This window comes from Mauremys reevesii, linkage group 6 (assembly GCF_016161935.1).
Source record: "Mauremys reevesii isolate NIE-2019 linkage group 6, ASM1616193v1, whole genome shotgun sequence".
Classification (NCBI taxonomy): Eukaryota; Metazoa; Chordata; order Testudines; family Geoemydidae; genus Mauremys; species Mauremys reevesii.
The window spans coordinates 44,279,733-44,302,327 of NC_052628.1; the positions used below are offsets into that span (position 1 = coordinate 44,279,733).

The window sequence follows — 22,595 nt, forward strand, 5'->3', positions numbered from 1 at the left end:
GTCAGTGCTGACTCCATCAGGAATGCTCTGAGACAGATGTGTCTCTCCTTTTTTGTTTGGGGTTTGAATGATTTATAGATGTGACACCTTTTGCTTATGTGTCCTTCACCTAGACACCTTAAACAACTAATGTGCGGGTCACTGATGGGCACAGGCCGCTTTCAACAATCGCATGGCTTAAAGCCTGGGGACTGGGGCATTCCCTGTCCCTAGGCTGAGTCCCGTCTGAGACCAACTAACTAGAACTAACACTAACTATATACAACTATTTTACAGGAAGACTCGTTCGTGAAACACAGTGAACAAAAGGGAAAGTATCGGAAGCAGGAAACGTTCCAGCACCGTCACTGGTGGCAAGAAGGAACTGAGGGTGGAGGGAGCTGTTGGCGCCCTGTATACCACAGCATGTGCCCAGGGGGCAGCAGAGCCAATCCTCTACAAATACCACTGAGGAAAAAAACTTCTGGCACCGGTGCATGTGGTGAGCACATACACCTAATATGGAATGGACATGAGCAAGCATTCTAAAAAGTATTCAATATTTTCATTTACAACTTGGATAGTGGAGTGGAGAGTATGCTTATAATCTACACACAACACCAAGCTGGGAGGACTGCAAGCACTTTGGAGGACAAGACTAGAATTCAAAATGACTGAAAAATTAGAGAATTTGTCTGAAAAAAAGTTAACATGATGAAATTCAGTAGAGACAAGTGCAAAGCATTTCACTTAAGAAGGAAAACACAATTTAAAAAAAAAAAAAAAAAAAAGAGGAATAACTAGCTAGGCAGTAGTACTGCCAAAAAGGGTCTGGGTGTTACAGTGGATCACAAACAGAATGAATCAGTGTGCTGCAGTTGCGCAAAAAAGGCAACTATTATTCCTGGGTGTATTAACAGGAGTGTTGTACATAAGACACAGGAAGTAATGGTTTGGCATTGGTGAGGCCTCAGCTGTGATACCAATTCTGCATGCCACACTTTAGGAAAGGTATGGACAAATTGGAGAGAATCCAGAGAAGAGCAGCAAAAGTGACAAAAGGTTTAGAAAATCTGACCTATGAGGAAAGGTTAAAAAAACCTGGGTATGTTTAGTTTTGAGGAAAAAAGACTAGGGGGTACGAGGGGAAGAAAGATCAGAGAACAATTTTTTAAAATATATTAAGGGCCGTTATAGAAAGAGGATAGTGATCACTTGTTCTCCATGTCCACTGAAGGGAGAACAAGCAGTAAAGGGCTTAATCAAGGTTAGATAGTAAGAAAAACTTTCTAGCTACAAGGGTAGTTGAATTCTGGAATAGGCCTCCAAGGCAGGTTGTAGAATCCCCATCACTGGAGGTTAAGGACAGCTGGGACGAAAGCCTGTCAGGGATGGTTTAGGTTTAATTATTACCTAGATAGAACCAAGTTATTTTAATTCATGTCAGTGAATTCATGAGCTTGCATGAAAAGTTATTAGAAGCTGTTCTGGACCACTCTCTTCTGTAAAATGATTTGTATTGATGTATATATTTTGCTGCCAAAAAAAAAAAAAAAAAAAAAAAAAAAGCTACTTTCTCCCAAAGTTCTCATTCTCTGATCCTGTAGGCCTTCTACAGAATTCTATACTCAAAGAGCACAGCGGCAAATAAGTAGGACATGTCCCTGGATAATAAAAAAGTGGCTAGCCCAGCAGGGGTTTTGTTTTGTTTTGTTTTTTTTAAATGGCTCCAATCCATGCCCCAAAAGTTCCCTACACCAGCTGACGCACAGCAAGCTTTCAAAACTTATCATTGCTGAGAAAATACAGGCCAAAAGACAGACACTGGAATTTTTTTTAAGTGTGATTTGAATAAGTAACTAACATATCTAAGCCTGCTCTTTCCAAATCTTGTTCTAAAAAATAAATAAATACACATACATATATATGCAAAGAAATAAGTTGCCCTCGTCAAGTAACTGTATGTCTGACTGTCAGCTTGAGAGCTCTTGGAAGACTAGCACAACATTTCTCTTCTGATCAGAAGATGAAGTCTAGTCTATTATTTTTACTGCAGTAGTACCCAGTCATGACCCTGGACCCCCTGCGCTAGGCACTATACAAAAAGAGAACAAAGACTGTGTGTTGCACCTGAATTTAAGTGCGTATTTATTAACTGAAAAAAAAAATAAAAAAAGTTATCTGGATGTAAAATTAGAGAGGTTTTGTAAGCCACCTCTTCCTTGGACTTTTTCATGGGGGAGGGGCAGAGGAAAGGGTAGACACTCCCCTTCCCCCCCCCCAAAACCCTCCTTTATCTTATTGTAAGCACTAGTACTTTAAATCCCAGAAAAATCCTTCTCCCACACCAGAAGAATAAAACCAGACTTTGCAGCTTGCTGTATATCTGCTACCACATGTTCAACCACAACCATTTTCAGAGATTTAGCATTGCTTCTAATACATAAACATTAGGGCTATTATACCAGAGAAGTGTGATGCAACAATGGCCACAGCCTGTGGTTCTGGAGCCAAGCGTCAACACTCTCATATTTTACGGAGTCTGTCAAGTGTCAACATTGGCAGGAAAGTGCTGGGATTCTGGAACAAGTCTCAATTTACTTGGCCTAATTCTGGAATTCTCACAAAGTTAAAAAAGTCATATTTAGCCCTACAGACAAGCTGGCTTTGAGATTCAACACAGAATCACAAATATTACCAGAGCCTTTAACATTCTATTTTTTTATATACTATGTTAGACCTCCCTTGGAAGGGGAAGATTCTACCCTTAACCTGAGACTTCCTGCCTCCCCACAAAGTGAGTAGTTTTATGTCCCTTAAAACAAATTTACCTATACTAGAAAGTGTTCTGGCATTAATATTTTTATTAATTATTATTATATTATTTTAAATAGGCAAAGAAAGAGAGACAGTATGGCTCTCATTCAGGAGATCTTCAGTAGAGTTCTTAATCCTACACAGAAGATCTAGGATATTTATTTTGTTTTAACTTTAAGACACTAATATGAAGAGCAAGAGGCGCAGTGGCTGACTGCCTTGGCAAACATCTTCAGCAAAGCCTCAGTAAGGTTACCGCTCTTCGCCATTGCACACTGATACTTGCTCTTAAATCACATTTTGGGATACTCACATGTACATGTGCTAAAGACTTGTGCCCTAAAACCGCACTTCCTCTCCGCAAACTGTTCCCCGGTGTTAATGCTGTGTTTGCATCATACTATCACTAGGCACCTATGCCAATTACACAATTACAGTCAGGACCGGCCAACATTTTGGCACCTGAGGCGGGGAGCTCAAACGATGCCCCCATCCCCCTCGCTTGGGCCAAAACTTTGAAAGGTCTCAATTCTGCCTTCTTCCTGTTCTACTCCTCTCATGGTACTGCTCGGCTACCTACCCCAATAAAGAAGAACTTAAAATGCCTTGTTCAAAAATTTTAAGTAACACTTAACTTTCAAATGCCTGAACAGCAAAATGTTACTTTTGTCATCTGCATAGTAAACACTAGCATTTTTATCTATTTGAATAATCAAAGTGGTCCTTTCCATGCCTTCTTGGTTGCAAAGATTTGAACTGCTTCCTGAAGGTCCACAGTCTGGGCCAGCTCATGCTCTACTGAGATGGTTGCAAGGACGACCAGCCTCTCCTGTGTCACTATGGAGTGCAAGTGTGTTATTATTAACTTCAGCTTGGAGAAGCTGTGTTCTCCACTGGCAACTGTTACAGGAAGTGTAAGAAGTACGCGCAGACCAACAAAAGCATTTGGAAAGAGGGTGGTCATCTTATTTGTGCACATATATTCCAGAACAGCCTTTAGAGTTGATCCTGCTGAAACGTATCTTGAAAGAGCTTTCAGTTCATCACCTAAAATCACTCGCATCAATATCACGCATGGCATGGTATGTCAACACCGTCTCGTGCCCTGCATTGCTGGTGTAGGTCTTCAGGTATAGTGAGGAGTTTTGAATATCATACAATATCCCAAATATACTGCTCTGTTCCTTCAGCTGCATGAAACGTTCTTTGACTGTATTCCACAATCTAGCACCTGGTTAAAGAATTCAACTTCGAATTGTTATTTGGGTCTCTTATGGGATTATCCCATGCCTTGTAATCAAAATGTCGTCTTCTTCGGTGACTCTTGTATTCTTGAATGGGTGGGAAAATAGCTTCAGTGTGAAGTTCCTCTGCCAACTTGTGCACTCTTCAGAACATTTTGAAATCCCTCATCTGACCGGTAAGACTGTAGGTAAGATTTTGCTTTGTCCAGTTGTTCCATTACTCCAGATATATCAAAGTCAACACCTTGAAGTCTCTTGCTTACGACATTTAATTCAAACAGTATGTCATGCCACAACACTAAGCCACACAGAAATTTGAAGTTATGCATGTTTCTGGTGATTCCATTTCCCTCTGCCACTGTTCTCCCACAAACAGTTCCTGTCATAGCATTATCCTCCATAATGGCAACTATGGCATCATCTATCTTCCCAATTTGGTGTTTGATAGGCTTTATTGCCTCCACTCGCGATGGGATAGCACTCAGTGGTTTCAGTGTCAGAGGGGATGTTCCCAGATGTTGCTTCAAAATTTGCCACCGATGAGTTGATGCAGAGAAAACTACATAGAGGCTTTGAATTGCATTAAAAAATTCATCGGCCTCACTAGAAGCTGGTGCAGCACCACTGACCGAGTTCAATGAATGAGAACTGCATGGGACAAAAAAAAAAAAAAAAAAAAAAAAAAAACCACGCTTGAAAGTTTAACTCTTGGATCCATGTCTGCACTCCTCTGTTTTTTCCTCTCATGTTGGCACCATTATCGTAGCCCTGACCTTTCATGTCAGCTATCGCAATTCCCGTATCTGCCAGCTTTTTAAGAAGCACATGTGTCATACCAGCTCCTGTAGTATCATCAATGTCAATAAATTATAGAAAATGCTTTCTGACAGTCACCATTGCAGGGACATTTTCCACTAGGTTCTGTTGTTACAAAAAACGCACCATTAAAGTAATTTGTTCCGTATGGCTGATGTCAGGTGTGCGGTCCAGAACAACAGAGTAATATCTTGCTGACGTCAGATCTGCCACAATCTAACGCCCCTACTCTACCTGCGCTACATTGATGACGTCATCTGGATCCATGGAAAAGAAGCCCTCGAAGAATTCCACCATGATTTTAACAATTTCCATCCCACCATCAACCTCAGCCTAGACCAATCCACACAAGCGGTCTATGTCCTAGACACTACTGTACTAATAAGCGATGGTCACATAACCACCACCCTATACCGGAAACCTACTGACTGTTATAATTACCTACATGCCTCCAGCATCCATCCAGAACACACCACACAATCCATTGTCTACAGCCAAGCTCTAAGATACAACCGCATTTGCTCCAAGCCCTCAGACAGAGACAAACACCTACAAGATCTCTCTCAAACATTCTTAAAATTACAATACCCACCTGCTGAAGTGAAAAAACAGATTGACAGTGCCACAAGAGTAACCCAGAAGTCACCTATTACAGGACAGGCCCAACAAAGAAAACAGAACACTGTTAGCTGTCACCTTCAGCCCCCAACTAAAACCTCTCCAGCGCATCATCAAAGATCTACCACCTATCCTGAAAGATGATCCCTCACCTCTCACAGATCTTGGGGGCCAGACCAGTCCTTGCTTACAGACAGCCCCCCAACCTGAAGCAAATACTCACCAGCAACAGCACACCATACAACATAAACACTAACCCAGGAACCTATCCTTGCAACAAAGCCCGATACCAACTCTGTTCACATATCTATTCAAGTGACACCATCATAGGACCTAAATCACCATCAGGGGCTCGTTCACCTGCACATCTACCAACGTGATATATGCCATCATCTGCCAGCAATGCCCCTCTACCATATACACTCGTCAAACCAGACAGTCTCTACGCAAAAGAATAAATGGACACAAATCTGACATCAGGAATCATAACATTCAAAAACCAGTGGGAGAACACTTCAACCTCTCTAACCACTCAGTGACAGACTTGAAGGTGGCAATTTTACAACAAAAAATGACTCCAAAGAGAGACTGCTGAACTTGAATTAATATGCAAATTAGACATAATTAACTTAGGTTTGAACAGAGACTGGAAATGGTTGGGCCATTGCACTAATTGAATCTATTTCCCCATGTTAAGTATCCTCACAGTGTCTATGGGTCATCTCAATTATCACTTCAAAAGTCCCCCCACCCCCCGATGATAGCTCATCTCAATTGATTGGCCTCTTACAGTTGGTATGGCTACTTCCACCTTTTCATGTTCTCTGTATGTATAAATAACTTCTTGCTGTATGTTCCAGTCTATGCATCTGATGAAGTAGGCTGTAGCCCACAAAAGCTTATGCTCAAATAAATTTGTTAGTCTCTAAGGTGCCACAAGTACTCCTGTTCTTTTTGCAGATACAGATTAACACGACTGCTACTCTGAAATCTTCTGTTTGACTTTTGTTGCCAGTAACTGTATGATCTCATTTTGAGATATGTTTTTCCAAGACAGTGGTGTGTGTACATTTCTTGGGTGGTGACTCTTAGATGCTCCTGGAGTACAGCATTAAACTCAGCCATCAGCCCCACAATTTTAAGGAAGTTTCCATTGTTTGGCACATACAGCTGATCTGAAGTGCCACACAGTGCTAGGTTTTAGGTAGAAAGCATTCTCACAATGGCAATAAGCCTTTTCAGAACATTTTGCCAGTAAAGAAATTCTGACACAATCTTCTCAATGCTGATCATCTATGGTGGCCTTTTACCTTAGTCTCATCTCAAGCTCTTTCCACCTGTGGAATGCTCTCTGGTGATTTGCTGCCTTCTCATGGCATGTCAGATTTTCCCAGTCCTTTGTTCCTGTAGAACCCAATGTGGCTGGAACATTAGACTGGAAGAGTTTGCAACAAAACAGTATGCAGGATTCTGGTTTTTTTTAGTATATAACCCATGGCCTCTCTTTGTCACCATTGGGGATTTCATGCCAGTAATGTGTCAGATGGAAACTTCTATTATCATTGTCTTTGGGGAATATGAAGTTTTTCACTTGCTGTGGCCCATGCAGTACAAGAAAGTCCCTCAGGCTACTGCTCAAGTGGGTCCACAGTCCTGGATCATCTAGATTTAAGGAACTAAACTCAGCAGCAGCTGTTTCTTGCGCCTCCACCACACTCTTCGCTGATCTACACTTTTCTTCAGGAATGTGCATGGTTACATCCATTTAAGATGGAGATATGGATGCTGCAGTAGCTGCCAGGTCACCTGCACTCTAACTGGAAGATCAGGCATCTCCTCACCGCTCACATCCTCACTGGGGCCAGAAGGCTCACCGTGAACATTTGTGTCTATGTATCTCAGGAGAGCTCCTTCTTACTTAAATAGAAAAGCTTCCTTTCTTTTTCTGAATGCTGCCCCAGAGGGACGTTGTCTTCTTTCACTCATGACTGCTGTTCTGTGCCAGCTATAGTGGCTCTCAACACTCAGTTGAAGGGGACAAATAAGCAGGCTGGTAGCAGGGCCTGAGTGAGGGAAGATATCAGTGTCTTGTGGGCCTAACTGGCTTCTACTATTTCAGTTGACTGCCTGTTCTCCTCAAGTGGGTTCAGGGAAGCAGCAGGAAACAGGAAGCTCCCCGAGAAGCTGGTGTTAATCAGTCCAGGCTCCTGGGGGTGCTAAAGAGGCTCCTCCTCCTCTCTCTCCCTGCAGCTCCTGCTGCTTTCTGTTATTCCCTCACCTTTTCTCCTGCCTGTCTGTTATGTCTCTTGTGCCTTCCTTCCTCCAGCACAGCACTCCACCATCCTCGTGCATCTAGAGCAGAGAGAATACATATGCACCAGCAGCAGACACAAATTTTCTACACCCTGGGTCCTAGTGGCACCTCCACCCCCAGTCTAGCACCTGAGGCAGCCACCTTAGTTCGCCTCATGCTAAGGCCAGCCCTGATTACAGTCCTGACCTGACACTGAATAAGCTGGATACAGATAAGGAAGTGAACTGCAGCTGTTAGTTATCTTAATTCTTTCCCTCATAGTCTACCGTCTATACCAGGCAGCCTAGAAATCTGTACCAGCCATAATGCAGTCAAACTTTAGGCCAAGTGAGAAAAATGCTTAGCAGTAATTTGGAGGGTGTTCTAGTTTCATACACTTGAAAAACTACAATGACTTTTGTTCATGTTGGTTTTACATAGACAGCAATTTTTGTGGAAAATTTGTCTCAGATGAACACATCACAGCAGAGTCTAGACATTCAAAATAGCATAGTGTATTCCAGCAGGAATTCTGAATGAGACTTTGTTATCTGTTTCCTCTGAAGTTAACCAGTACTTAGCCTCGAGAGGCTAAGTACTGGTTCTTTAGTCAATGTGCCCTCTATCAACATTGTTTTCCTGAAGAAGCTAGCAATTTGATCTTGTTATTTTAAACTCATTCACCATGTGTTCTTTACTTCTTTCTCTGGAATTACTGTAAGTGCTACCGTGCTTACCAGGAAAACAAAAAGTAGGATTTTATTTTTCTATCTTTAGCAGTGTTCATGATTTTCCCATAGGGAATCACACTTGTTTACATTTTATCTAGATGTAACCTTCATTCACCGTAACAGTATAGCCAGTATGTCAGCTGAACACACACACACTAGTTTCACCTTAAGTCACAAAAGAATTCAAGCCATCAACCAACTACAGTAAAATGTAACTCCACTTCAGCATGGAGTTAGTACTGACTAGTATGCTATGTTTTATTCACAAGACAAAAAATTTTAAGTCACACTACAAATGTCATCTAGTTTCTTTCTAAATTGTTAGACAACTTCTTATATCCTGTATGTTTGTATCAAACCCTTTATCTGAAGCAGAACCTCCAATCTAGCACACACAAATTACACATGTATGAAAATAATTCTATATGAAGAATAAAAGTGGTACTAGGATTTTTCCAATAACAGTTTCATGAAGAGCTCATCTGAAAAGTAATCACCCATGCACCAAGGAGGGTGAGGGTAGGGGAAAAGAGGAGAGCAACATGCAATAGGAAACATGCCCATTACCACTTTCTCCTGAACTCTACACACAATTTTTGATTACAGGGAACCCCAAAAAGCTAGCCCACATATAGGCAAAACTCCATCAAACAGCAGTGGCTCAGTGAGTAAGGGAGGTAAAATGCTACAAAGGTACTGAAGTTGGGGAAAGGACAGTAGTGCTATAGGAAGAAAGGACACCACCAAGAGGCAGCAAGTTAGTAGGAAAGGTACCAGAAGTGTAGCAGAGTGTAAACAGAGTTTACTCACTTCTCAGTTGAGGCATATGGCATTTAGGTTAGGTTACCCACTTTTTAAAAACCACTAAATCACTAGGTAGATTGTGAACACATCACAGTGAGGAAATAAAAAGTAGAAGGAAGACATTTAAGGGTATGTCTACACTATGAAATTAGGTCAAATTTATAGAAGTCATTTTTTCAGAAATCATTTTTATAGTCGATTGTGTCTCTCCCCACAAAAAATGCTCTAAGTGCATTAAGTCGGCGGACTGCTTCCACAGTACTGAGGCTAGCATAGACTTACGGAGTGTTGCACTGTGGGTAGCTATCCCACAGTTCACGCAGTCTCCGCCACCCATTGGAATTCTGGGTTGAGATCCCAATGCCTGATGGGGCAAACACAGTGTTGTGGGTGATTCTGGGTACGTCATCAGCCCCCCCCCCTCCGTGAAAGCAATAGCAGACAATCATTTTGCACCTTTTTTCCTGGGTTACCTGTGCAGATGCCATAGCACAGCAAGCATGGAGCCTGCACAGCTGACCGCCACCGTAAGTCTCCTGGGTGCTGGCAGATGTCAGACTGCATTGCTACACAGCAGCAGCTCACTGCCTTTTGGCAGCAGACGGTGCATTATGACTAGTAGCCATTGTTGTAGTATTCCTGGGTGCTCTTTTAGCCTACCTCAGTGAGGTCAGTCAGGGGCACCTGGGTAGACATGGGAGTGACTCAGCCAGGTCATTCCCATCTTCTGCCGAGCACCCAGGAGATGATGATGGCTAGTAGTCAAACTGCACTGTCTGCTGCCAGCCTAAAGATATAAAAAAATAAATAGATGGCGTGGCTCAAAACAAGAAATAGACTCTGTTTTGTATTCATTTGCTTCCTCCCTCAAATCAACAGCCTGCTAAACCCAGGGTTTTGAGTCCAATCCTTGAGAGGGCCATTCTCTGAGACAGTTGTTTGGGTTTCTCCTTAATGCAAAGCCACTCCCATTGTGGACTTTAATTCCCTGTAAGCCATGTCGTCAGTCACCTCTCCCTCTGTCAGAGCAGACAATCATTTCACACCTTTTTTCAGCCCAGACATCATAGCACTGGGATCATGGAGCCCGCTCAGATCACCGCCACAATTATGAGCACTGTAAACACTACGCACATTATCCTGGAGTATATGCAGAACCAGAACCTGCTAAAGCGAAACCAAGCGAGGAGGCGACGGCATCGCGGTGATGAGAACATAGACATGGACATAGACTTCTCACAAAGTATGGGCCCCCGCAGTGTGCACATCATGGTGTTAATGGGGCAGATTCATGCTGTGGAACGCCTATTCTGGGCCTGGAAAACAAGCACAGACTGGTGGGATCGCATAGTGTTGCAGGTCTGGGACGACTCCCAGTGGCTGCGAAACTTTCAGATGCATAAGGGCACTTTCATGGAACTTTGTGACTTGCTTTCCCCTGCCCTGAAGTGCCAGAATACCAAGATGAGCGCAGCCCTCACAGTTGAGAAGCGATTGGCGACAGCCCTGTGGAAGCTTGCAACACCCGACAGCTACCGGTCAGTCAGGCATCAATTTGGAGTGGGCAAATCAACTGTGGGGCTGCTGTGATCCAAGTAGCCAATGCAATCAAAGAGCTGCTGATATCAAGGGTAGTGATTCTGGGAAATGTGCAGGCCATAGTGGATGGCTTTGCTGCAATGGGATTCCCTAACTGTGGTGAGGCGATAGACAGAACCCATATCCCTATCTTGGCAGTGGAGCACCAAGCCAGCGAGTACATAAACTGAAATGGGTACTTTTCAATGCTGCTGCAAGCACTCGTGGATCACAAGGGACGTTTCACCAACATCAACGTGGGAGGGTCGGGAAAGGTACATGACGCTCACATCTTCAGGAACTCTGGTCTGTTTCAAAAGCTACAGGAAGGGACTTTCTTCCCAGACCAGAAAATAACCGTTGGGGATGTTGCAATGCCTATAGTTATCCTTGAGGACCCAGCCTACACCTTAATGCCATGCTCATGAAGCCATACACAGGCAGCCTGGACAGTAGTCAGGAGCTGTTCAACTATAAGCTGAACAAGTGCAGAATGGTGGCAGAATGTGCATTTGGACATTTAAAAGCACGCTGGTGTAGTTTACTGACTCAGACAGACCTCAGCGAAACCAATATTCCCATTGTTATTACTGCTTGCTGTGCGCTCCACAATATCTGAGAGAGTAAAGGGGAGATGTTTATGGCAAGGTGGGAAGTTGAGACAAATTGCCTAGCCACTGATTTCTAACCGCCTTGGTGTCCGGCTGCGTGTAGAGTACAGGAGGGGGCGCTGCGCATCAGAGAAGCTTTGAAAACCAGTTTCATGACTGGCCAGGCTACGGTGTGAAAGTTCTGTTTGTTTCTCCTTGATGGACCCACCCCCCCTTTGGTTCACTCTACTTCCCTGTAAGCTAGTCACACTCCCCCTCCGATCACCGCTTGCAGAGGCAATAAAGTCATTGTTGCTTCACATTCAGACATTCTTTATTAATTCATCACACAAATAGGGGGATAACTGCCAAGGTAGCCTAGGAGGGGTGGGGGGGATGAAGGAAGCACCGGGTGGGGTGGGAGGAGGAGGGAAGGATAAGGACACTCTGCACTTAAAAAACAAACAAACAACCACCACCACCAACCACCACCACCAAAACCAACCAACCAACAAACGTATTGAAGGCCAACCTTCTGTTGCTTGGGCAATCCTCTGGGGTGGAGTGGCTGGGTGGCCAGAGGCCCCAGCCACCACGTTCTTGGGCATCTGGGTGAGGAGGCTATGGCACTTGGGGAGGAGGGTGGTTGGTTACACAGGGGCTGTAGCAGCAGTCTGTGCTCCTGCTGCCTTTCCTGCAGCTCAACCATACGCTGGAGCATATGAGTATTGCATACTCATACTGCATATTGCAGGCTCCTGCAGCAGCCTGAGCATTGACTCCTGCTTTCTGTCAGCAAGCTGACGCCACCTATCATCTTCAGCCCACCACTTACTCTCTTAAGCCCACCACCTCTCCTCGTGTTCATATTGTGCTTTCCTGCACTGACATTGTCGGCCTTCATTGTCTGGCTGTGCTCTGTCAGTGTGGGAGGACAGCAGGAGCTCAGAGAACATTTCATCCCAAGTGCGTTTTTTTCGCCTTCTAATCTTCACTAGCCTCTGCAAAGGAGAAACATTTGTAGCTGGTGGAGGAAAAGGGAGAGTGGTAGTTAAAAAGGCATTTTAGAGAAAAATGGGTACACTCTTTCACATTAAACCTTGCTGTTCACATTACACAGCACATGTGCTTTTGTTACAAGGTCACATTTTGCCTCTTGTATTGAGGGGCCTGCTGGTTTGGTGTGAGATCACTCATGCTTCACCTCTCCCCGCCACCGCGTGGCTAACAGCTGTTAACGTTTCTGTTCAGCCACAGCCAAACAGCCCAGCAGGAATGGGCACCTCTGAATGCCCCCTTAATAAAAGCACCCTATTTCAACCAGGTGACTATGAATGATATCACTCTCCTGAGGATAACACAGCGAGATAAAGAACAGATGTTGCTTGAATGTCATCAAACACCAGGACCATATGCTGCCATGCTTTGTTATACAATGATTCCCCAACTATGTGCTACTGGCCTGGCGTGGTAAAAAGTGTCCTACTATGGCGTATGGAATAAGGCCGTCCTCCTCAAAAAACATTTGTAAAGGCTTTGGGAGTACATCTAGGAGAGCTTTATGGAGGAGGAGATGTCCCTGGAGGATTTCTGCTCCATCCCCAGACACGTTAACAGATTTTTCCAGTAGCTGTACTGACCGCAAATGCCAGGGCAAATTAATCATTAAACATGCTTGCATTTAAACCATGTGTAATATTTACAAAGCTACACTCACCAGAGGTCCCTTCTCCACCTTCAGGATCTGGGAGCACGCCTTGGGTGGGTTTGGGGGGTACTGGCTCCAGGTCCAGGGTGAAAAATATATCTTGGCTGTTGAGGAAACCGCTTCCTTGCTGTCAGCTATCTTCCTTGTCCCCAAAACCTGCTTCCATGTTGCATGATTCTCCATTGACTGAGTCAAAGCACAGGGTTGGGGTAGTGGTGGCTGCACCCCCAGCATGGCATGCAGCTCATCATAGAAGTGGCATGTTTGGGGCTCTGATCTGGAGCGGCCATTTGCCTCTCTGGTTTTTTGGGAAGGCTTGCCTGAGCTCCTTAATTTTCACACCACACTGCTGTGCATCCCTGTTACGGCCTCTGTCCTTCATGCCCTTTGAGACTTTCTAATGTTCTGGCATTTCGTTTACCAGAACGGAGTTCAGCCAGCACGGAGTCATCTCCCCATATAGGGGATCTGCTTGCCATCTCCCGTTTGGTCCATGTTGGAGCTCTTTTGCGATCCTGGGACTCCATCATGGTCATCTCTGCTGATGAGGTCTGCACTCACCTGCACCTTGCCACGCTGGCCAAACAGGAAGTGAGATTCAAAAGTTTGCGGGCCTTTTCCTGTCTACCTGGCCAGTGCATCTGAGTTGAGAGCGCTGTCCAGAGCGGTCACAATGGAGCACTTTGGGATAGCTCCCAGAGGCCAATACCATCGAATTGTGTCCACCCTACCCCAAATTTGACCCGGCAAGGCCGATTTCAGCGCTAATCCCCTTGTCAGAGGTGGAGTAAAGAAACCAATTTAAAGCGTCCCTTAAGTCGAAAAAAAGGGCTTCATCATGTGGATGGGTCCAGGCTTAAATCACTGCTAAAAATTCAACCTAAAGTCGTAGTGTAGAGCAGGCCTAAGTGTGTGACTAAGCTGTACTTAAGCTTCCCTTTGGAGATAGAGCCTCAAGTAAAAAAAAAAAAAAAAAAAGCCACCCACCCCCTCACACAGGTTTTTGTTTTTGTTTTTTTTTTGACAGACAAGGATATTAACTAAACCTAGTTCCACATTCCCATTGATGTATTTATGTTAATAATGAAGATCCTGGATGGAGCTTTGGTTACAGTGATGTCAATTTGTACTGTATATGTGTCTAAGTACTAAAATTTAAGCTCAAAGAACAACAGAACTTAGGATTTCTCTGTATACTAATAAACTGACTTTATTAAAACTAGGTTGTTTATCGTGTCTTAGCCCACAAAGATAGGACCAAGTTATGTTGAACCCTGTGCTTTAACATAGTTTAGTAGTAAAGAAGGGCCTCTAAACATGCAAGAAGATAAGCATGTTTTCATGAATCATCTGACAGCTCTTGAATGACAAGCCAGAAAAGTTCCTTTTCACCAGAAACATTCTTCTAGAGGTTTGCTATTTAGTTTTTGGTAATGTTTCAGAACGCTGTTCTCTTAAGAGGTAACCAAAGAGCAAGAATATATTACTAGAATAACCCCCCACAGCATAACGTTTTTAGCTAAAACAGGGTCTTGTTGGATTTTTTTTTGAGCCATAAAATATTTAAGACACTTAGCCACATTACATTTAGAGGATGATCATGAACGGTAGGTACCTTTACATTTTTCCTTGTAAAGAGACAAATTGTCAGCTAAGCCAGAGTAAATGCAAGTAAAATTAGAAGTATGGAAACCCCTCACACAACAGCAGGATTTGTTTTAGGATGCTTCCAGAATCTTTGTTGAAGTGCGTCTTTTCCCCACATGGGACAGCCTAATACACTGTCCCTGTAGGAAATCCTTAGCAAAGCTGCTAGCTGCTTTTAGTAAGGGAATATACTTAGCAGTGAACAAAGTCTGTAGCACAGCCCGACTTTTTGAATTTGTCTGCTACTTTTCACATCCTAGACGGAGAGAGATCCTCATGGCAGCAAACCACAGTGTCTTTGCGCCAGGCTGGTAAGTATGACATTCAGCAGCTATGTCTGGTCTTAAGTTTTTGTTTTTTGCTTTGCAGATCACTTTTTCCCCCTTAGGTGAAAAATTGCTCCAGGTCTACACTGGGAGGGGCGGGGAGGGGAGGAAGGGGGAAAAATCAATCTAAGATCAGCTACGCTATTCTTGTAGCTGAAGTTGCGCATCTTAGATCGAATTAAAAATTACTTATTTTGCGGCTCCCCAGTCGACTTTGCTTCCACCTGTTGCACTGCTGGAGTTCAGCAGTTGACAGGAGAGCGACTGGGGATCAATTTATTGCGTCTACACTACATGCAATAAATCGATCCCCAATAGATCGATCGCTACCCGCCGACCCGCTCTACCTTCCCTGCCTTGATATGCTGAAAGGAGCTTCAGCATCCACCCAGTTTTCTTGAGCAGTTTAACAGAATTTAAAAATATATATAAGATAAACATCACCAACTGAATGGAAAAAAAAAATCAATTGTATGTACACAGTGACTTGCTTCGTTACAACTTAAACACATTTCCTCCCCAAACTTGGCTCATTTCTCCTTCCGCAGTGAGCACTGCTATCATGGCAGCTTTGAAGTTCCTATTTTCAGCTGTTTGAGTTTTGGACACAAGAGAAGTGGATTTTTTAAAATCCTAACTGGAAAGTTTAAATTAAATCCTTCATAAAACAGCTGAAACAGTTCAGTTCCAGCCCACCAAGTAAGTTCACTTGCAGGACAAGACAAAACAGGAAGAGTTTTTGTTCAAAATGATTGTTTGAGAAAGTCAATGGAAAGAGTTAAAATAGAAACAATTCCATATTGGTAACTTAAACAAAACACCTGCACAGTGCAAGTGCAGAACAGAACTTTTAATCTATTCTGCAGAAGTAAATCCTCTTGCATCTTATTCAGCATTGCTATGTATTCAGTCAAATTCTCCTCTTTGTACCCAGAACACTGCACCACCAACCTTGCATAGGCAATACAGTGGGGAAGTGCAGGCAGAGCAGCCATGAAGAGGTGACACACTCTGTCCTGGCCCACATAAACTAGTGCGGAAAGGTACAATGGGGCCAGGAACATGCTATCTGCATTTATTTGCACTATTGGGGTCTTAATACTTTTCTCAGCAAGGGAATGGCAAAAGGGACGGTGACCGTTACAGAGCCTCATAGGCAATCATATCAGTAGTGACAGAAATTGTTACCTGATGCCAGTGAGAGGCTTCAGTTCAATGTTTAGTTGCCAAGTGTTCACAGACCTACCAGCAAAAATTGACACTCAAGTCAGAGACTTTGCCCTCTTAATCTCTACTAGCAGTCATTTCCAGAAGATAGCTAAGTACAAGGCTGCATGGATAAGCCTTGCACTGCAGCTGCCTGTGCTACCACTTCTTTCATATGGCTTGGGTAGGTAACAACAATTCCAAAACATGTATCTAGATTCTATAGCCAGCATATTGCCACAGCAGTGAGCTGGTGAATGTCCTTTATGCCCCCGGTAAAAGAACGAAGGGGACATTCAGATATGATGTGCTCCATCGTTTGTGTCTGATAACCACATTCACATACTGGTGTTTGCCTCATTTTCCATTTAAAAGAGGGTTTGTCCACATCTCCCACGAGATGTCCTGATGCAATTCAATCTGCACCAGTCTTTCTGACAAATCAAAATCTGGTGGTTCTTCATCAGGGTCATCAACAAGCTGTTTATTTTGAGCAGTCAAAATGCTCTGTGTGACTCTCCATTGAGCCTGAGCGTTGAAGTTGAGTGCAAGGATCTTGATGCAGTTCCATAAAGGGTTGTGGGATTTTAATCTTGTTTTTGGTGGGTTCTGCAGGTCATTGTGCACGTCATATTTGCATTAACATGACTGATAAAGCAAGATGTCTGTATCATTCTTCTAATCTGTAGAGGCTGGATGTGCAATAAGACCAGGAGCAACAGACATTACGTGCATGGTGTTATGGAGTTGAGTATCAAGGAGTTTAGCGTGACTGCCATGGGACCACACTGGTGCACAGTATTCAACCGCAGAATATACCGAGGAAATTGTTGCAGTTGTAAGGTCCATGGACTGGAACCCCCATGATGTTCCAGACAATTTCCTGATAAGCGCAACACAAGACCTGACCTTATTATGGATGTTTGAGGTGTTGTTGAAAGGTCAAACTCCGGTCCGGTGTTATGGAGAGATACTTTGCATTAGCCTCGTGGCTGAAGCACTCACTGCAGAACTGCACAGAGTTTGTTATTAGCCATTTTATTGTTCAGATTAAAGTGATCACCATGGATTTTTTTTTCAGGTTAGGCCTAAGTTTCCAGTGTTGGAAATAATCACTCTAACCTGAGATCTTAATACAATGGTTGAAGCTGATGATATGGAGGCTTATGTGCTGCATAGCTAGGGCAATGTCACCTGCATACGTGAATTTCCTTGACTCTGTCACTGGTATATAGATTTTAAAAAAAGTACAGGATCAAGGTGGAGCCCTCAGGGATGCCAGAGTTAAGAATTCTTGGTCTACAGATCAGGCCATTAAGGTGTACCTTAAGTAGCGGTCCCCAGTCATCACCGCCAAGAGACGGATTGTTCACCAACAGTGAATGACATAGGAGATCTTGAGGAGGAGACCCTGTCTCCAGACAGTGTCGTATACTGAGGACAAGTCAACAAGCGCAGTCCTACCTCAATGTGGCCGGTGAGTGCAGGTACTTGGTCACAGCAGTTCCTCTGTGCAAAATCCTGCCTGCTCTGCTGGGAGGATGAGGTCTTCAATAATGTCAGACAGACAGCAGAGCAGCACCGGTTCCTTGAGAGGAGAGATGGGGTAGTAGCTGCATCCTCTGGGATGCACAAACTCTGTGCAGTTCTGCAGTGAGTGCTTCAGCCACGAGGCTAATGCAGATTTCCCAGGCTTCAGTAGGGCAACCATTGTTGCCTGTCGCCAGCTTGTTGGCACTTCTCTGGTTTTATGCACAGCAGTAAAAAGCGCTGCTAGCCATTCCCGTCCCAGTCTGCCCAGGTTCTTGAGAGTCTGGAGGAATGCTATCAACCCCTGCAGCTTTCTGGCTTTTGGTCTCCAACAGTGCAACACTAATCTCCTCAGAGTACGGAGAGGAGAGTGGAGATTCTCCAGGCACCAGTGAAGGTTTGAGAGGAATTCCCATTGAACCTCCTAGTGTGTAATCTTGTCTCTTGGCAACTTGCTGTTAGAAAGAAAATGAGAGGTGACAGTATTTGCCGTCACCTCTACCAGGTGTTGTGTTACTGGCTGGGATCATCCAAGTTGCTGCAAAAGAGCCCATTCCTTGCAGCTCGAATGGACATGGCACTACCCATCTCCCAGTGAAAGTAGCACCTCTCACTGAATTTAAAGTTCAGAGAAGTACTCTTCCTCCCCCTTTTTATCACCCATACATAAACAAGGGAAGGGATATAGAGGAGGAGGAGGAGCCGATTCATTTTTCCAAATCGGAAATAGTTAAAACCACATTAGAGAACTACAGCCATCGGTAGCAATTTAGCAATCTGAATTTAGAATTTATACTTGACCTTATTTTAGGAGTATGGCTATTCAAAAATAGCCCTCATGTATTCACAATCCTATCTACGTAGAGCAGGGGTGGCCAACCTATGGCTCCAGAGCCACATGCTGCTCTTCAGAAGTTAATATGTGGCTCCTTGTATAGGCACCAACACTGGGGCTGGAGCTACAGGCGCCAACTTCACAATGTGCCAGGGGGTGCTCACTGCTCAACCCCTGGCTCTGCCATAGGCCCTGCCCCGACTCCACCCCTTCCCCAGAGGCTGCCATGCCATTGCTTTCCCCCCCCCCCCAAGCCTCCTGCACACCACAAAACAGGTGATCGAGAGGTGAAGGGAAGGAGTAGGAGGGGCTGCCGGTGAGCAGGAGGTGCTGAGACCCAAGGGGAGCTGCTTAGGGGCTGCTGACGTATTACTGTGGCTCTTTAGCAATGTACATTGGTAAATTCTGGCTCCTTCTCAGGCTCAGGTTGGCCACCCCTGACTTGAGTGACAAAAATAAGATTTTACAACCTAATCCACCCTGCAGTGCCAACAGAGATATGGGAGCGATTCAGATTTTATTCCTACTTGTGCAACTGTAGAGTTAATAGGTTTCCAGTTGTAGTACCAGTCATTTGCACCTGCATATCCTACCAAGGAATGCTGTTTTCACTCACGTTATACACTCATGTTTAAGAATTCATTAGTGTACAGTTTCCATTAAATTAATATCACCAACTAGGGGACAAGTTCTTGTTTATTGTGTATTTAAATATTTCTAGTCAGATATGTGAGTCATCCCTAGTGTCTACCTCCACGATCCACTTTATAAACTGAAATTCAAGATTAGTGTAATAATGATTAGATAGACTCTTCTACTCCAAATTTATTACCACTAGTGACACCAATTTCCTTTTTAAAAAAAAACTTAAATATGGTTTATTTACCATGACTGAAGTTTCAGCAAAAAAAATTGAGACAGATGTCTGAAGATTTTGAAGCCATTTAAAATTTAAACAAAAACTGTCTGCTTGAAACAGCATTACCAAGACCACTAAAATACAGGAAGCAAGATCAGATTTCAGACATTGCTATGGCAACTGCAGGGCATGCTATGCATATAGATTTAACAAACTATTAATGTGGAGGTATTTTTAAAGCCACTTCTAGTGAGTGGATTCAAAGCTTCAGGTGTATGGCAGTTGTCAGTCAGTGATTTTTGCAGCACAAGGAAGTTAAATTCCTTAGTTTCACTAGAAGAAATCTATGTTTTATGCAGCTAAACCATTTGCTACAACTTTTAAGCACATTTTCCTCTGAAAGATGTATATAAACTCCACTTCTCATTCTCTGTGCTAGTGCACTTCGGAACAGCTACAACAACTGGTGGGAGGATTTCAAACTACTGCTTCAGTCTCTCTTTTGCAGATAAATACATCCTGCCTTGTAAGTATGCTTATATGGTACTTCTTTCGGTATCAACCAAATGCCACCACATGGCTCATTCTCTCAACACTAAAAGCTTATATGCCAGCAATAGCAGGAAAAATAAGGGTTTGTCTACACAGTAGCTGGGAGAGAAACAACTCAATTTGTTTTAAGTGACATCTTTAGTTGTTCTGGTGCAAGTCCATGTTTGTTTCATAAACAGTGGCCTATTTCATATAACTTAGTGTTGCAACTCAGTTATTTTAGTTTAATTTACCATGTAGACAAGTCTTAAGTGTGCACATCTAATTTAAAGCTCTTAATCACCAGTAATAAGTTTACCTAGCCTAATTCTGCTGATGGCATGGGAAAGCAGTCATCCCAACTACTCACTTTTTAGTCCAATCATAACTCCCAGAGCTGCCTTAAATTGTGAAAGTGAGGAGCAGTCACATGTGTAATAGAGCCAGTAGTTCTTTAATCAGCAGTCCTCTCCCATAGGCTTCAGAACAGAGGGGAGAGAAAAACATACCAAGATCAGAAAGTCTGTCTGTATTTGTATTGGACAGCTATGTACATCTATGGAGCTACAGAAAGAGAATCAATGGTTCTTCCCTCTTCTTTACCACAGTTAGAATAAGGAGTTTAAACACAACTTTTAACTCCAGCTCTTGGATTTTTTCCTTGTTATCAACCCTAACAGTACAGATTTTCTAACTTTCGCTAATAGTTCATCTTAATGATGCCTATATTTTCTTATAGACATCTAGGATACAATTGATGCTCTATGGTCATGTTCCATGTGGAATCTTAAGATGCATATCAAGCTGGGATTCTGAGGGTAACTGAGAAATCTACTTTTAAGTCTGAAGTTGGACACTTTCCAGGCAGGCATTCTAATCAGCTTATTACTTTTATCATATCAATTGGAATTGCCTTTCTAAAAGTGGTGTGAATTCAAAGAGGCATTCAAATCGTGTCTGACCCCTACAAATCTACTCCCTAGACTTTTTAAATGGGCAAAACTAAAGAACTCTACACCAGTGATTGTCAAAGCCGGTCCGCCACTTGTTCAAGGAAAGCCCTTCGGGGGCCAGGCCGGTTTGTTTACCTGCCGCGTTCGCAGGTTCGGCTGATCGCGGCTCCCACTGGCCGTGGTTCGCTGCTCCAGGGTTATGGGGACTGCAGGAAGCGGCGCAGGCCGAGGGATGTGCTGGCCGCCCTTGCCGCAGCCCCCATTGGCCTGGAGCAGCGAACCACAGCCAGTGGGAGCCGCGATCAGCCGAACCTGTGGACGCAGCAGGTAAACAAACCGGCCTGGCCCCCAAAGGGCTTTCCTTGAACAAGTGGTAGACCGGCTTTGACAATCACTGCTCTACACCAAAGCATCCTAAAAACCATAAACAAAAACCTGATTTTGCTTAATATATTTCTATTCCTCTATGCATTCAGTTTCACTGTTGCAAAGGTGGGCAGGTCAACATGACTGCTTCAGGAGGGAGCAACTTGTTTATTTTGTTCCATATTTAAATGGTGTCCCAGATGGTAAGAGGCTGAAATTTGCTACTGAGGGTATGGCTACACTGGCGAGTTGCAGCGCTGGAAAGCCTCCACCAGCGCTGCAATTAGTAAGTGGCCACACCTGCAGGGCACTTCCAGCGCTGCAACTCCCTGGCTGCAGCACTGGCCATACACCTCACTCAGCATGGGGAATAAGGATTCCAGCGCTGGTGCTGCAGCGCTGGTCATCAAGTGTGGCCACACACCAGCGCTGTGATTGGCCTCCAGGGTATAAGGATGTATCCCAGAATGCTTTTATAAATTACTCTTTGTTTTGTTATGCAGCCTCTCTTTGTTTTGTTATGAACGAGCTCCGCGCGGAGCTCCATTGCCGCTGCTGCTTATCTAAAAAACAAATAGAGCTCCTGTTTGCTGTGATCATCTGTACCTGGCTGTAAACAATCAAATGAGAGGCAGGCAGGGAGCGAATGAAACAGCGGGGAGTCGTGTTGGCGGCAGGCTGTTTGCAATTAAGAGTTAAGACTAAGGGGTCGGAAACATGTTCTGATTTTTCAAGGCAGGAAGCTAAACACACAGTGTTGGCTCCAAAAATCCCCTCTCTCTCCCCCCGCTCCCTGTCACACTAGACCCCACTCCACCCCCCTCTTTTGAAAAGCACGTTGCGGCCACTTGAATGCTGGGATAGCTGCCCATAATGCATCACTCCTAACAGCGCTGCAAATACTGCAAATGTGGCCACACACCAGCGCTGGTAGCTGTGAGTGTGGCCACACACCAGCGCTGGCCCTGCACAGCTGGATGACCAGCGCTGCAAACCGTAAGTGTAGCCATACCCTAAGACTGGTCCAAAAATCTGTTAATCTCCTGTTTCAGGAAAGTGGTTTTATACAGATTCAGGGATATTTCCTAGCTAATTAGAAGCATTAGTTGTTTCCATGGGGAAAACAGAACTATGACAAAATTTGTCCAGAGTGGCAAGAGCAGT

The 22,595-nt window shown here is 44.0% G+C and overlaps 1 protein-coding gene and 1 long non-coding RNA gene across 4 annotated transcripts in view; one reads left to right on the plus strand and one right to left on the minus strand.

Moving 5' to 3' along the window:
* Positions 1–22,595, minus strand: part of IQGAP2 (IQ motif containing GTPase activating protein 2) — a 225,549-nt gene that overhangs the window by 186,309 nt on the left and 16,645 nt on the right. The gene's annotated exons all lie outside the window — the stretch shown is intronic.
* The window catches only part of LOC120408065, an 81,951-nt gene continuing 61,910 nt past the window's right edge, over positions 2,555–22,595 (plus strand). For both annotated transcript variants that reach the window (XR_005600399.1, XR_005600400.1), the window contains exons 1-4: positions 2,555–2,776; positions 15,086–15,136; positions 17,047–17,103; positions 20,021–20,107. This is a non-coding gene — a long non-coding RNA (uncharacterized LOC120408065). The remainder of the gene's footprint in view (positions 2,777–15,085; positions 15,137–17,046; positions 17,104–20,020; positions 20,108–22,595) is intronic.